Genomic DNA, 17,309 nt, shown 5'->3' on the forward strand with positions numbered 1-17,309 from the left:
GTTTGATATGTAATATCTTTTGTAGCTCTGTGTGCAGAAGAAATCAAAACCCATACTTGTGCTAATTTTGTGAGTGAGTTATTCGGTGACCATTCAAGATTCGCACCAATGTAATCTTGGTTTTCGTGTATTAAAACTGTTCGTGTGCGCGCATGTTTTGTTATTGAGCACTGAACCAGTAGTTTCAATATTATTTCCAGTTACGTGAATCTGTGCTCGTGAAGGGGGCACTTTACCGGGACATTACTGAATAAATGCATCGCGTACCGGCCGACCCGACTCATACTTAAAATAACGTTTACATATCAAAATACGGTGTTGCAATGATAACTGTCTCACCATGTTAAGAACTGAGATTCACACTGGCGACTGATGCTTGCGAGGTCGAACAGGTGCACGTTGCTTGCCTGGTCAAGAACTCCAATAATGCAGAATACGTATCGGAGAGTTAAAACGCGGATTGGGAGACCCTGCAGTTAAGAATTCATTTATGGCCAACTCACTCTCTTGATTTTACACCTCATGAAATTTATTTGTAGGTTGGTTTGAAAGACAACGAGTTCAGGTGTTTCCTCACGCTGTAGAAGAACTAAAAAAAAATCATATTCTCAGTGAGATTTGAAATAAAAAGCATTGGAGGACGGATTATCACCTCACGCCTCGACGCTTGTCTACAGGGTAACGAAAATTATCAGCCGGACGCCAGTCATAGATATCAAAACCCTTACTGATCTGTTACTCACTGTTCTGTCAGTTGAAATATTCTGAAATGCTAGAGTTCATAAGCTGTTAAAATTTTACGAACTGATCGACAGTTTTTTAAAGTTCCCTTATTATCGCAGCCAGTACATTCATATTGCATGGTCCGCCTTATATCGATCGCCCTGAGCATGTCACCAGGCTGTCTAGAACTTGTGGCATAACCGATGAGTAAGACCATGCAGTCGTCAAGTCCCGAAATGTTGGCACCACTTGAGCATTTCCCATGCACTGTACAGTAGTCATAGCCAAGGCAAGCCCACTTATTAAGTATGGGCAATCCACAGAGCATTCAGAGTTCTTCCCCCACTGTCAGGTGATGGTAGCCTAATTTCATAGCCCTGGCAAGATCAGAATTGTTGGTTGGAAGGGAAACTAGGTTTAACATAATTTATTATAATAGAACTCGCGAATTTCTACTCATAAACATAAACTACATTATCCTGAAAGTCACTATTATATTCTTAATAAGAAGTACAGAAATAACTATATTAAATTATATGACGAACTAATGAAAAATCATACACTTGAACAGGGATGGCAAACCTTTACCAACTAGCTTGTTAATTAAGGTCTTGTTTATATTGTTTGTTTTACTGTCTAGTGTGCCATCGGTTAAGTTTATTTAAAAATCATCCATAAGTCCCTCATATGACTTCATTTAGGTTATTCGATTGCTGTACATATAAATCTATTAAACTAAATGTTTTATTTTGCAAACATCACTGTACATTTTTAAAAGCAGGCAAATTTTAAGAATAAGGTATATTTGTGATTTAACCTAATAACATTTGTAAAAAAATATGGCCATAGAATTAATTGGGACATACTTTTTTATTAAAACGTAATGTTAAAATATGCTATGTTGCTAGATTTTATACCTATTTATTGCATGTTAAAAACATTAAAATATGTTAGTATATTGTCTGACGTCCCACAGAAGACGTGTTATCGTGTCACCTAGTGAACACGCGTGTCATAGGTTCGCCATCCCTGCTCTAGACCATGAACAATAACTAGGGCCCGGAGTATTAGTATTTACATATTCCATTCCTTTTCTTGCGGACAGCAGGAAGTAATATAATGTCGGCAAATTGTGCGTCTGACAAGGTTATACCAGAATTTCATTTTACATATTTTCACATATTCTTAACAATATTACATATTTTTACATGTTATGTGAAGATTGTAACATTTAAGTTTATATCTAGATAATTATTCAATAAATTAAAAAATAATTGTCAGCTCGCTTAATTTTCAGACTATAACTGGCGAATTTAATATCATATAGAATATATTTCAGTTGCTAAGGTTGGCTTTAAAATTTATTTAAATTTGTGATTTAAGCCTCTTTGTCTGTTGAAATACAATAGGTGTTAGTGCCTCAATTGCATGCAAGTAATCCTTTCTCAGAATCTGCGATGGATAGTTTCATTGGTCATAGTTTCTAACAAACTTCATACAGTTTTGAAACGAAATCTAGGTTATCGAAACTCTCTGTTTGTTTGCAAGAACATTAGTGGTGAAAAAGAAGAGTTCCCGGAATATATTTCACGCAGTTAGTTTTATCTTTTAATTATACACCGGTGACTTACTGCGTTGTTGAACGGTCCTTCTCAGACTACAAGAGCATTTTATAGGACCAGCACCAAAACATCACAATGGAAATCATGGAGAAGTACTTGAAGACCCACTGTGCATAGTGATAAAGTAAAAAAGGAACTACTTTACTATTTATGTTTCTTAATGGGAGCTTAAAGACAGTTTCTATATTAACTTTATTTAGTAACATTTATTCATTTAATTTTCAGGGCATGAGGGAATTAGCTACAACAATACATTGTGTTATAAACTCCGCGATGTGAAGTGCATAGTATTATTTTTAAATATTTGAAGTAGTTTGATTATGTCTTCAATTTGATTATTTAATACTGTCAAAATTAGAAAGCAGTACAGTATGCAAATTACCTAAAGAAACAACGATTTGTATCATAAAATACAGAGATATTTCATTGTGTCATGCCATAACCATAACTCACAATGAAACGAAAATACGAACATTTTCTTTGTAAATTTAGTGCATTAATACTATTACATATTTTACGAATATTACATATTTGATATTTACTATATTTTATGTACATATTTGGCAAGGAAATCAAAGAGGAATTTGGAAAGGGAATCACAATCCAAGGAGAGGAAATCAAAACCTTGAGATTTGCCGATGATATTGTTATTTTATCTAAGACTGCAGAAGATCTCGAGAAGCTGCTGAATGGTATGGACGAAGTCTTGGGTAAGGACTGCAAGATGAAAATAAATAAGTCCAAAACAAAAGTAATGGAGTGCAGTCGAACGAAGGCAGGTGATGCAGGAAATATTATATTAGGAAATGAAGTCTTAAAGGAAGTAGGTGAATATTGTTACTTGGGTAGCAAAATAACAAACGGTGGTAGAAGTAAGGAGGACATAAAATGCAGACTAGTACAAGCAAGGGAGAGCTTTCTTAAGAAAAGAAATTTGCTCACTTCAAACATTGATATAGGAATTAGAAATATGTTTTTGAAGACTTTCGTGTGGAGCGTGGCATTGTATGGAAGTGAAACATGGATGATAACTAGCTCAGAAAGAAAGAGAATAGAAGTTTTTGAAATGTGGTGTTACAGAAGAATGCTGAAGGTGAGATGGATAGATCGAATCACGAATGAAGAGATACTGAATCGAATTGGCGAGAGGAGATCGATTTGGCTAAATTTGACAAGAAGAAGAGATAGAATGATATGACACATCTTAAGACACCCAGGACTTGTGCAGTTGGTTTTTGAAGGAAGTGTAGGTGGTAAGAACAGTAGGGGTAGACCAAGGTATGAATATGACAAGCAGATTGGAGCAGATGTAGGATGCAGTAGTTACGTAGAAATGAAAAGGTTAGCACAGGATAGGGTGGCATGGAGAGCTGCATCAAACGAGTCTATGGACTGATGACTCAAACAAAAACAACATTTCGCACTTTGATATTACACAAATATCCAGGCACTAAACAATAACTGTTCGATTGTCTTTGTTAATCTTCCGCAATTATCTACGAAGATCTAATGAGTAAGATATTTTTTTCATAATATATGTAAGCTGACATCAACAAAATTGGTGGGAGTTGTGCAAGGTTGAAATTACCGAGTGAATGGCTGCGCTGTTTGTGTCACGTAGCTGTCAGCTTGCATTTGGGAGATAGTGGACATGAGCCCCAAGGCCGGCAGCCCTGAAAATGGTTTTCCATGGTTTCTCATTTTCACACCAGGCAAATGCTGGCGCTGTGCTTTAATTAAGGCAACGAACGCTTCCTGCATAAATGCACATGGTTTAAATTGAGCTGGTAGAATCTGAGGATGTTCTCATATTATTATTATCATTAACAAATACATCGCAAGTGGGAAATATCCCTTTGGCAACGATCACTTTCAGTACTGTGATAATAAAGTTAAGTTGACACATAATTACCCGACGACAACAACAACAACAACAACAACAACAACAACAACAACAACAACAACAACAACAATAAAACAACAAATAAACAACAACTGCAACAAGAGTACAACAAGCAGTTACATGGAAAGAAAATCTTAACAAGAAATACTACTAGTTAAACATTCTAAATCCAGCATCGTCATATACAAATTCACATAGAACTAAAGAATTTCCAGTGCTTAACACTACTGCTTACTGCTAGCTTAACATTACAACATCGTCATATACAAATTCACATAGAACTAAAGAAATTCCAGTGCTTAACACTACTGCTTAATGCTAGCTTAACATTACAACAGCGTCATATACAAATTCATACGAACGTTAAGTATTTCAAATATTTACACTAAGACTTACAAAAACAACAAGAGTACAACAAGCTATTCCCTCGTGTAACGAAACGTGTAACATTATATTTAATAGTGTCAATGTTTTTACAGGTATGTTATAGTGTTATATGTGTTATACACTCAACTCTCGATTTACCGTAATCGGATCAACCGCGTTGCGGCTTAACCGCGATATCCAAAAACACTAAAAATGCACCAGTGTTAGGAGTTACAGTAATACAGAATTACAAAGGGTCGGGATAATATTGCCAGGATGATGCGTTCATCACCGAAAAACTTGTTTTGAGAAACTTGAGAAGCAAAATAAAGAAAAAAAGTGTTTCTCGGCACAAAAGCAGAAAACCATGACTAATTACCTTCAGAAACAGTTAGGAAGTCTGAATATTTTTATTTGACTTACTAGTTTCAACAATAAGTGTTGTTTATTTTTCAATTTTTGAATTGTGCCAAGTGCTACTTTTACTCCAACGTATTGGGCATGTTAATAAAAACAATACAGTAGTACAATTTTAATTATTGTACTTTCAGTACGCCTCTTCTATGTTTAACCTTTTGTGACTTAATAGCGATTTTACTTATCCAGGAAGCTTTAACCCTACATTATCCAGGACCGAGCTGGATAGCTGCAGTCGCTTAAGTGCGGCCAGTATCCAGTATTCGGGAGATAGTTGGTTCGAACCCCACTGTCGGCAGCCCTGAAAATGGATTTCCGTGGTTTCCCATTTTCACACCAGCAAATGCTGAGGCTGTACCTTAATTAAAGCCACGGCCGCTTCCTTCCCACTCCTAGCCCTTTCCTGTCCCATCGTCGCCGTAAGACCTATCTGTGTCGGTGCGACGTAAAACAACTAGCAAAAAAAACAAAACAACATTATCCAGGTTAATCGGGAGTAGCGTGTGTAATTAGTAGTTTCGACGGACTGAAAAGATTTGAAGTTACATTATTGATAATTTTACTTAATTTTTAATATCTGAAGCTATCAGTTTTCAGTTTCGATTGAGTCAATTTATAACTCTTATGTTCTTCAGTCTACCGAAACTAATTTTGATTAAAAGCTACCCGAAAAGCAAACCATATATCAACAGAATTATACCTTAAAATTTAATTTAATTTAACTAAGTTGTTTCTTTATCAAGTATAATTCTGTTACCATATGTTTTCCTTTTCAGGTAGCTTGTAAATTTATTTATTCAAAATTAGTTTTGGCAGACTGTAGAACTTGTTATAAAAGATGAAAAAGAAAATATGTTACTTAAAGTTATTTATTTTTACGACGGAAGCCCCGCTTCTTAGTGTAAGTTAAAATAACTTTCTAATTTTTCAGTCTGTCAAATACAATATACAACTAAAACGAATTTTTTTTAGTAGTAGTATTTATTCACTCATTATGTAGTTTACATATTTACAGGACTCAGTTTCTTATATACACAACTCTTCTAATAACATTATTACTTGAGAAAAATTAATCTTGTAACTAAACCACATATATTACGGAAGTAGTAGTATTATTCTTAACATATTAATACTTAAAATAAATTGAACTTTTAACTATCTCCTGCACACATTAAATAAATTATTATTATTATTATTATTATTATTATTATTATTATTATTATTATTATTATTATTATTATTATTATTATTATTATACATAACAAAATCACACCAACATCAACAGAGTCGAGTAGATACCACTAAAATACCACGTAAGGTGAAACCTTGTGTGTGGTAATTTTGAATATTAATTACATAGAGAGAAATATATTTTTAAATGATGCCTGAAGTACGAGTATGGGTATGAGTGAATGACGGATATGATCAACAGCACATGGTGGAGCATCGAATAGAAATTTAATATGGTGACGTGATGGTCTCATTTAGTTATTTCTTCAATAACAGTTTTATTATCCCTGACAATGGATTTAAGAGACTTGAGACTCATTTTCTGACTTAATAAAGTAGTTTGTAAAGAACTGGAAAGGACATTAAAGAATTTTGGAATGAAGTACAAGAAATTGCGCTTTGTTATGCTAAGTTTGGGTTTGTATAACATACAACGGTGGTTCGTCTTACTGCGTGTTCATACAGTCAACACTGAAGGATTTTCATAACTTTCACTCGTTAATCCATAATGTTTCCTCGTCCTACTCGTCTTTACAGATACCATTCTTCATAAGACATAGAAACTCTGCTCCAACTTTGAGAACCTTGAGTATTCGGAAGAAAGTGGGTTCGAACCCTACTGTCGGCAGCCGTAAAGATAATTTTCCTTGGTTCCCCATTCTCACACCAAGAAAATGCTGGGTCTGTACCTTAATTCCTTCCCACTCCTGGCCCTTTCCTGTCCCATCTTCGCCTTAAGACCTCTCTGTGTAAAACATAAAAATAAAACCTAGATCTTCAGAAAACCCTTTAGAATGATACGATCTGTCTTGTATTATTATTATTATTATTATTATTATTATTATTATTATTATTATTATTATTATTATTATTATTATTATTATTAACAAATACATTGCAATCGGTAAATATCCCGGTGACAACGATCACTTAAATTAAAACATAATTATCCAACAACACCAACAACAATAACAACAACATGAGTACAATAAGCAATTCCACGGAAAGAAAATGTTAAAAGAAATACTACTAGTTTACCATTCTAAATCCAGCATCACCATAAACTAATTCACACACATCTTAAGTACTTCCAGTGCTTAACGCTACTGCTTAACAATACTATAGGTTGAGCTTACTACTAGCTTAACATTGCAATACCGTCATATACTTGCAGTAGATTGAGCGGTCCAATTAATATTATCTTAGCTTTATAAATACAGCACGTTCATATACAAATTCACACATACCTTAAATATTTTAGATGCCTTAATACTACAATTTACAGTGGGTTGAGCGTTGCATTATAATATGACACCATCACATAGAAATGTACAGAATGCTGCACTCTATTCTTGAATCACCTTACATTTTTGGGAAAAGGCTCTAAGGTAGCTTCAATTGATTTCTTAGTGCAGGCAGCTGGCTACATGCGAGAGACGTATACCTCTAGCACGTTAATGACCGGTTTCAGAGCAATATATTATGTGTCCCGACTCCACTTAAAAATCTATGGCAACTGAAGGAAAATTAAACACGTATATTGCATTGAAGCGCTATAGATATGTACACTTAGACACTTTTATCTATGAAGTAAGGACGGCAGATTTCTAACTATTTTTGTTTTTTGCTGTTTGCTTTGCGTCGCACCGACACAGATAGGTCTTTGGCGACGATGGGATTGGAAAGGCCTAGGAATGGGAAGGATGCGGCCTTGGCCTTAATTAAGGTACACCCGCAGCATTTGCCTGCTGTGAAAATGGGAAACCGCGGAAAACCATCTTCAGGGCTGCCGACAGTGGGGTTCGAACCCAATATCTCCCGATTACTGGATACTGGCCGCACTTAAGCGACTGCAGCTATCGAGCTCGGTCTAACTATTGTCATATTATTTGTAATCTTTTTGAAAATCGTAACACCTGCAGTTGGGAACAATGACAGGAGGTTAATCGAAATGAGGAGATAAAAACTAAGTTAGGAATAAATTCGATAGATGAAGGGGTACGTACAAAGAGGCTTCGTTGGTGTGTTTCAGCAAATAGAGTTCCTCGTTAGTCTGCACCCCCTGCAGTACTCGGCAACTCGCCCAACTTTCTGTTGTTGCGTGTAGCTGTTTTGTGCATCACAATGGAAAGCTCCTACAGCTGACAGGGCAATCCACCAATCCTACAGCGAAGTATGTATGTGAAGCACCCGTACATTGTAATGAAAATTAGCTAGGTACATTACACTGTCACGCGAAATTTTAACACCTTTGAAAGATTTTGTAGAAAAGGACAGTAATCTCATTAATAAGTATGAATTCAACGAAAAGAGAATCGTCAAAATACAAAGTTTACGAAAAATTATGCTGACTCTCAAGGTGTTAAAGAATTCCCGATCCAATAAACAACCTTCAAACACACACCAGAGCAAGTCTCATTCTTAAAGTAGCTGCAGTTAATCTCAGTGCAGTCGATACAGTAAGTAGGGACTTCCGTGTTTCATTGGGCTTGTTCCGGTGCTCATTCACGCTCCTCATTAATCATCACCCGAGGGAGAAAATAAAGACGTGACTAGAATGGTTCTCAGTTTCTTGTTCTTTTGACTGGGCAGTGAGTGCAACTTCTTCTTCGTTTTTTACTACCGTAGTAAATACAGCGAAGCACTGATCTTACAACTGAAAAAGAATGTAACAAATAAATTAGTAATTTTTCAGGAGAGAGCAAAAATATTTTTGGGGTTTATTTCATGGTATACAGTACTTGACCTAATTGCATATGCAAGTGAAAAAATGAGTTCATCAATTAAAAAGAATATTTCATTGTTATAACTTCAGGTTTAAAAAAATAATGTATGAACTGGAAGTGATATAAGAGATACCAATCTGCAAGTTTGTCTTACGTTTGTATATAACAGAAGAGAAACGATGTACATGCACTTGGAACACAAATGATAGCAAATCATATTACAGTAGAATTCCATTAATCCGGCATCCAACAGTCCGGAACGCCCGATGGTCCGGCACCATTCCAGGATTTTTTTTTAAAAGTTATTATCTCTAAATAAAGATCTCTCCTGAACAATTTGATGCATTATTTACCGAAACCATTGGAAGTGTAGTTTTTTATTATTTCAAAGTTAATAGTGTAAATGTATCTGATACAATCCAGTTGTTATGCATTGATGTACTTAAATATCTTTATCTCTGGAAATATTCAGCCTAGAAGGCTGTGTGCTACACTGAGTACTGGAAAGCCAATCATATGATAAAAAAAACAGATTTCAAAAATTGAATGTATGGACCACGTCCAAAAACAGATGGGAACATGCCTTAAAAAATTGGAGCGGACAGAAAGAAAAGAGAAGTTGTAGATGGAAAGACTCTATAAGTGGTAAAAGAAGACTTACAGATAAAAACATCGATGAACTCCGGCATTATTATGAAATGGCAATAAGAAACAACACGTTTGAAAAGAGGGGTGTGTTATTAAACTAATGATTCTGCTGATCGACATTTTACTGCAAAACACCGTGTTACAGCTGTTTTCGCTGTACGCCTTAACCTGTATTATAGTAAGGCATTTTCGGTAATCCGGCACCGGGCCGGTCCCGAACTTGTCGGACTACCGGACTTCTACTGTAGTGTAATAAAAATAGCAATGAAACAAGTCAAGAAAATATTTCAAAATAGAGATATGATTTCGTATGTGGTTTTTATATAAATGAGGTGTTACACCTGGTGATGAGCCAACACAAGCACTGTCCATCATCTTCACTGATGTCTCATCCTTACACCACGGAGGACAAAGTTCTGCTGATTGTAAACCAGCTTGAAGTTCAAATGTGAGACTTAAGATAACACCACAGCATAGAGGCGCGATGAGATACCCTATTTCCATTCAAATCTCTCTTTTCAAAAATGTGGTGGTTACATCCTTATACCGGGGAGTTCTTCAATTTCTTGTCCCTTGTCATCTTGAGGCATTACAGTATGTTCGACAGTCCCATATAGATCGTGTAAACCATATGAGGCTGATAATAGTAATGAAATGAAAAGGCGTATGGCTTTTTAGTGTCGGGAGTGTCCGAGGACGCGTTCGGTTCGCCAAGTGCAGGTCTTTTGATTTGACTCCCGTAGGTGACCTGCGCGTCATGATGAAGATTAAATGATGCTGAAGACGACACATACACCTAGTCCCCGTGCCAGCAAAATTAACCAATGATGGTTAAAATTCCTGACCCTGCCGGGAATTGAACCCGGGACCTCTGCTACCAAAGGCCAGCACGCTAACCATTTAGCCATGGAGCCGGACTTATAATAGTAATAATCAGATGTTTTTCCGGTACAGTTACTTAACATGTGTATAGATTATTGATGCTGACGTTCTGAGGTACGTAGCTGGACAACCCCTCTCTGCCCTGTGAGTGATTTGTTGTAACGTACTCGTCTCCTGTCTCTCTCTATCCTACACAGCTTCATCTTTTGTATGTCTTTGATCTCTCCCTTACGGTATAAATACCAAGTATGAGGTTAATATTACATAAGTAGAGAAAGATGAACGAATCATTTGAAACGTTGTCGGTATGATTTCCATAGCAACTCTCCAAAGAGTTAGTTATCGGCTCTTCGTCTTAAAACTTCCACACGACTGCGATTTATATTTGATTATTTTTGACTCTGTCGAAATGTATAGAACAAAAACTTTATATGTGATATTCTAAATATTTTTTCACGAGTAACTTCCCTGTAAGACCAACCTTAAAAGAGATACATAAAGTTTTGTGATAAGCATGCTACCAATTAATATGATTATGACAATGCCTCCCCAAATAAATAGTCTTGACTGAGAAAAGCAACAACTAAAACAACAAAAAGGAAAGAACAAAATCAAGAACATCATCATCAACATCTACAACAACAACTACTATTTTTCTGCACCTCGAATGAATGAACGAATGACATTGAGATAACGGGCCGATATAAACGAATTAAAGAACTGCAGATTTGCCAAAAGGAATTAGAAGATTGAGAAAGGAAAGATCCAGTGCGTTAACCCTGAGAACAATTCAATTCCTTCGCTGGTCTCACGGCCGTGTCTGCTCTTCCTTACGAGAGCTGTAATTGCTCGCTGGGACAAGGGAGATGCGATAAAGCTGCAGTTAATTGGGACTAACGTCAGGGACACGGAGATCACTGCTACGTGCTCGCACACTCAAGAAATTCTTAGTGAAAGTTACTAATTATTCAGAGCAAACATGGAATGAAGTTCCTTTTTACCAGTTTCCAGCTAAGAAGAATTCTTATTGATCATTTGCAAAGAAAATGGCCTCACAGGGCAGTATTATGGGACCTTTATGTTTTTATGTATATAAATTATATGGTGCAAGAACTGGATTCACAGAAGGCTTTTTGCAGATGATGTTTGAGGGAAAGGATTTCCAGGTACGAATAGTTTAGAGCAGGGTTTTCCAAACATTTTGTCTCTGAAGCTCCCTGAGCATATCGTATGCATATGCAAGGACCCCTTAGCCATACAACATAAAAACTTCATTCAGTAAACAGAAAAACGGAATTTTGTAATGATTTTATTCGTCTAATTTAGGACTAATATTTGCGTTGTATGAAAGTTTAATTTAACTTCATTTACATAGACATACTTTATAAATACGCGGGGAGTAAGAACAATGTGACACTTGGCTAATAATTACAACAGTCTGGATCTGGAAACGTACTTGAAAAAATGCACTTGTTGCGGTGGTTGCATCAATGAGTAGGATGGTGCTGTATTCCAAAGACCAAACGTCTTACAAGCATAGTCACTCGAAGCCGAAGATCAGCCTCTGTGTCTGTACTTCGTTTTCATTTGCGTGAGAGAAGGAAAGGTACACTATTACAGGTGTGTTGGCATGAAAGGCGTTACCGCAGTATTTCCTTTCTAGACATTGTAGGATATAGGGGGTCAATCAATCAATATTCTAAAGGCTAATGCCTTGTCGATGCAACCACTCTCCTCTTTCATTGCCTGTTCGTTTCAGTTCCATGTAATTGACACAACCTAACCTCTTCTTGATGTCGTCCAAATACTTCATCCTAGGTCTTCCTCTCCCTTTCTTTCCCATCACTTTCCCTTCAAGTATGTTAGTAATGAAAGTATTGTGTCTGATGACATGCCCAATAAATTTAATTTTCCTGTTTTCCATTTCCTTTAAGAATCTTCTCTCTTCTTTAACTTCCCTTAAGACTTCCAGGTTGGTTTTTGTTTCCGTCCAGCTCGTTCTGGTCATTTTCCGCCATATCCACATTTCAGCAGCTTCAAGTCGATTCCTTTCTAATTTACCCAGAGTCCAACTCTCACTTCCATACCGAAGTGTACACCATACAAATGATTTTGCAAAGAATTTTCTGACATCTACATTCATGGGTGTGCTGGTTAAAATGTTTTTCTTAGTCATAAATGCCTGTTTTGCCAATGCTATTCTTCTCCTTAGGGGATGTCATGAACCCAAAAATCAATCGGAGACGTGGAGTTGTGATATATTCATGGAACTTCCCGGAGGTAATCAAGCTACTCCATCTGATTATGCATTCATATCACGGCTTCACGACTAAATGGTTAAGATGCTTGCGTTTGGTCACAGGGGTCCCGGATTCGATTCCCGGCAGGGTCTGGAATTGTAACCATCATTGGTTAATATCAAGACGCGCAGGCCGCCTACGGGAGTCAAATCGAAAGACCTGCACCTGGCGAGCCGAACTTTTCCTCGGACACTCCCATCACTAAAAGCCATACCTCATTTCATTTCATATGAACTCATATCATTTTGGAATCTATTTTTCACTTTCTGTCTGCCAAGATACTTCGGCTAGTCGATCTTCCTAAAGAAGGGCAGTTGATGTTTAGTTTCAAAGAAGGGATCTGATGGACGAGAGTTTCTGTCCGACTCCATGGCTAAATGGTTAGCGTGCTGGCCTTTGGTCACAGGGGTCCCGGGTTCGATTCCCGGCAGGGTCAGGAATTTTAATCATAATTGGTTAATTTCGCTAGCCCGGGGGCTGGGTGTATGTGTCGCCTTCATCATCATTTCATCCTCATCACGACGCGCAAGTCGCCTACGGGAGTCAAATCAAAAGACCTGCATCTGGTGAGCCGAACTTGTCCTCGGACACTCCCGCCACTAAAAGCCACACGCCATTTCATTTTTTTCATCACTTACACTGCCTTGTGGTATTTCTCCTTTTTTCCGCTTTTAACTTGTACCGTCCATAGACCAAATTAAATGTTATATAAACTGTATGTAAGTTATACAACATTGAATACATAGTACCTAAATTTAGTATAATGGTCTATGAAATTTTGTGTGTGCAGTAAACTTTCACTCCTTAAATACTTACAACTTACATTATTATTGCGGATCCCTTGCATTTTCTTCGTGCCCCCCACCGCCAGGGGTCCGGGGACCACAGTTTGGGAACGACTGAGTTAGAGTGCCAACGTATTTGAACAAGGCGCAAGTAACTTATAATGTATCCGCTCTACAGTTACGTATGCGAATTGCATAAATTTGAGGGGTTCTGATAGTTCAGATCACGAATATTTATGCAAATTTCACTGCACAACTGTTGTGCGGGTAGTAGACACCTGTTAGTGCCTAAAAGTCACTTCCCTTATTGAATAACAGGAATGTGAGTGAATGCCGAAAGACTCGACAATTTTCTGAGATGGACAGCAGATGATGGTAAACGAGATGAAAAGTCAGGTAGTAAATTTCACCAAGAAGGAACGTCCCTTCAATTTTAATTACTATGTTGATGGGGTGAATGCACCTCAAGGGGATCAGTTGGAAGTTGGGAAGTTTTGGAGACACCAAGGTAGAGTTGGTTGTTATACTGTTGTGTTGTAACACACTGTGGTGGTTCTGTATGTTATATGTGATATTGACAGAGTAAGAGTGAGAGATGTCGTTCGGTATAAACAGAACCATGTTCTGTGGCAAATTGCGTGACGTATGCAGTGCTTTCTTTATAAAAATATATTAAAGGGGTACTCTCTGTTGTAGTCAACAAAACATCACGATTTATAATTTTCGGCAATTATGCACACTCCGGTTATCACTTTTTAGGCTGACATATTTATAGAAAAATTGATTCCGCTATTTTATTTGTGGTCAACATGTCAAGGTGGTAACTGCACTCAGTATTTCTAATCATTTTACATTTAAAAATTAAGTGAACACATCAATATAAGCAGTATCTAATTTTGCTGACCTGCTTACAGTAAATTCCACAATGGTAAAAGAGGCTGATCACTGCCATCTTCACACTTTCTCTACTTGCTCTTCATGTCGGTCGCCAGATGTCTTCCTTTCAGGAACCATGAATTCACATAATACGCAGGTTTGGAGGGTCAACCAACTTGATGAACATAAGATTTGCTACTGTATTGAGATGCAATGATGCTCTTGTTGGAGTCATAATCAAGTTCATTTGTGAGAAGCCTCCTTCACATTCACTCGTCGAAATTGGGAAGCTGTTCATAGTGTTCATAAGGGGCAGGAGGGACATTGGACATTTCTCAAATCGTTTCTGTTCAGGTGTTCAGATTATCAACACAGTCTGATACATTCTTTGCATTCTGAAAAGTTACACACGCCGTTAAGAAATTCAAAATTTAATCTCGGAAGACACGCCGCTTTTCAATGCAAACCGCACAAAAATCACACACTCAAGAGAATTGCAAGGTTCCAGTATCACATGAGACAAAATCCAGCGATCGTAAGTACCTCCATTAACGATACAACCAACATCCGGAATTAAAATACTTATTTCTGCCTAAAAGAGTAACATTTTTCCAATAAAGCAGCAGTTACAAAGGTTTAGTCGAGCAGATAATAATATGGCCTAATGTTTCGATTCTGCTGCTTAGTGCCGAGTTACCGACCAAGAGAAACCGATTCAGTAAGTCGATTTACTTCTAAGATACTCGAAATCTTCTCCAGCTGTTGTGAACAGCGCGTTGATGTCAGCTGATCGACGAACATTCAAGTTGGAAGTTATATTTGTCGGACTAGATACAAATGAACCAATATTTTTTGTTAAACAGTCTTCAAATATTTAAGGGGTACGCGTACCCCCGCGTTCCCCCTGAAGAAAGCCCTGGATATGACCGCTATTATGTGAGATGTTCGATCAATTCCTGGCAGGTCCCAGAACGTAAGCCTCTGTCGACATTGTTGAAGAGAGATAGAAATCCTTCCTCATGTTTTGGGACCTTGCCCTCATGGAGAGATGCTGCGCAACGCCAAGCATAACAAGATTCGATTCTTAATAGCAAATTACCTCGGAAAAGAAAGTGATAGTACCGCCGAAGACTTGCCGATAACAGTAGCAGTGGGAGAATTGACACCATCGTATACAAAGAATCAGATGGTGTGGGATGTGTAATAGACCTCACAGTTCGTTTTGAAATCTCCACAGACAAGCCAAAAGACGTTGATAGAGAAAAAAATGATCTATGAACGGACCATAACTTATTGTAGAGATAAATTTGGATCGAAGGACATTAAAGTGATATGATTAATGATACGAGCTTCAGGGACGATTCCTCCATTCATAGCCAAATTGTGGAAGCTGTTTAACTTGGACGTTCCAGAACTTCTTGCTATACCTTCGTTTAGTTTTACAAGGTTCAATTTTCATTGCTTATAAATAATTGCTATATGTTATACCTCTTATAATCTTATTATCACCACAATCATCATCTGCAGTTTCCAGCTGTTGGCCAGGTCTCCTTGGAACACACGCCTCTCCATCTTCTCTTGTCTTTACATCACTTTTCCCTTTCACACTTGCCCAGTCTTCTCTTCTCTGTACGCACTCTTCCACTCTTTTATCCACCTGTGTCTTGGTCGTTTTCCTGTTATCTCCATTTCATGCATTCTCCTGGGTAGCCTTTCCTCCGTCATTCTCTTCATGTGTTCATACCATCTAAGTCTAGATGCCTCCATCCTGTTCTGCAGTGGCTCTTCTTTTACTGTATCTCTAACCCTCTCATTTACTATCTTATCCATTCTCGTAAGTCCTATCCTGCTTCTCAGAAACTTCATTTCACTTGCCTGTATCCTAATCACAGCTCATTGCCGCATTACCCAAGTTTCTGCTGCTAAGTCAGAATAGGTACATAGTACGACTTGTATACCACTCTTTTGCTTCTCCGGGGGACATCCTTGCTCCAAACTAGACTTTTGACAATTTTCAGGAACGCTCCTGCTTGTCTTCCACGTTCGATTATTTCCTTATCATTTATTCCACTTTCCTCTATGATACTTCCCAGGTACTTGAAACTCTCTACTTTCCTAATCTGTTCCCCTCCAAGCATTATCCCTCTCATAGGTCTCTCCTTTTTCTAGTTGTGATCACTGTTGCACCTATCAGATCGAGCCTACCAGAAAGGGTGCACTATCTCTCTCTTTTTGGCATTAAATATCATTCCATATTGTTTCACTTCATCTTCTCATGGAAAAAGTTATCAATGTTAGCCGAAATTATAAATTCCATTGTCTGGTTACTATTTATCCATTGTGGCAACCTTCAAATAATGGTGGGTTTTGTAAATAAAAATGTGTATGTCTTTCAAGCAGTTTTGTGTTTGAATCAATTGTATTCTTCAGTGGCATCCTAGACCTGTTCGTACATTTGTCTTTGGTCTTATTAGAGTTCGTTAGACAAGCACGAGCAGACTATACGTTAACTTGGCATCTAACTCCTAAGCCTGTGGGTAATTTTAGGTTTCATTCAGTAGTGCCAAAAATCTAGAGGATTTGCAAATGGTTAATCCATACACAATTGAACAAGTCCAAGAAGGCGATAGACCAAATACAAAAAAACAAAAACAAAAACCCCACATTGTTTACGGAGAAATATTATTGTAAAATTATTTAAATCTAGTGCTTATGAAGTTATGCTTGATATAGGTAGAAAGTGTATGAATACTGTGTTATGTGAATCTTGCTCCGTTAACTGTGATTTTAACGAAATTGTATTCCGTACTTCAAACAGTATAGAGAAATAT

Source organism: Anabrus simplex, chromosome 9 (genome assembly GCF_040414725.1).
Source record: "Anabrus simplex isolate iqAnaSimp1 chromosome 9, ASM4041472v1, whole genome shotgun sequence".
Lineage (NCBI taxonomy): Eukaryota > Metazoa > Arthropoda > Insecta > Orthoptera > Tettigoniidae > Anabrus > Anabrus simplex.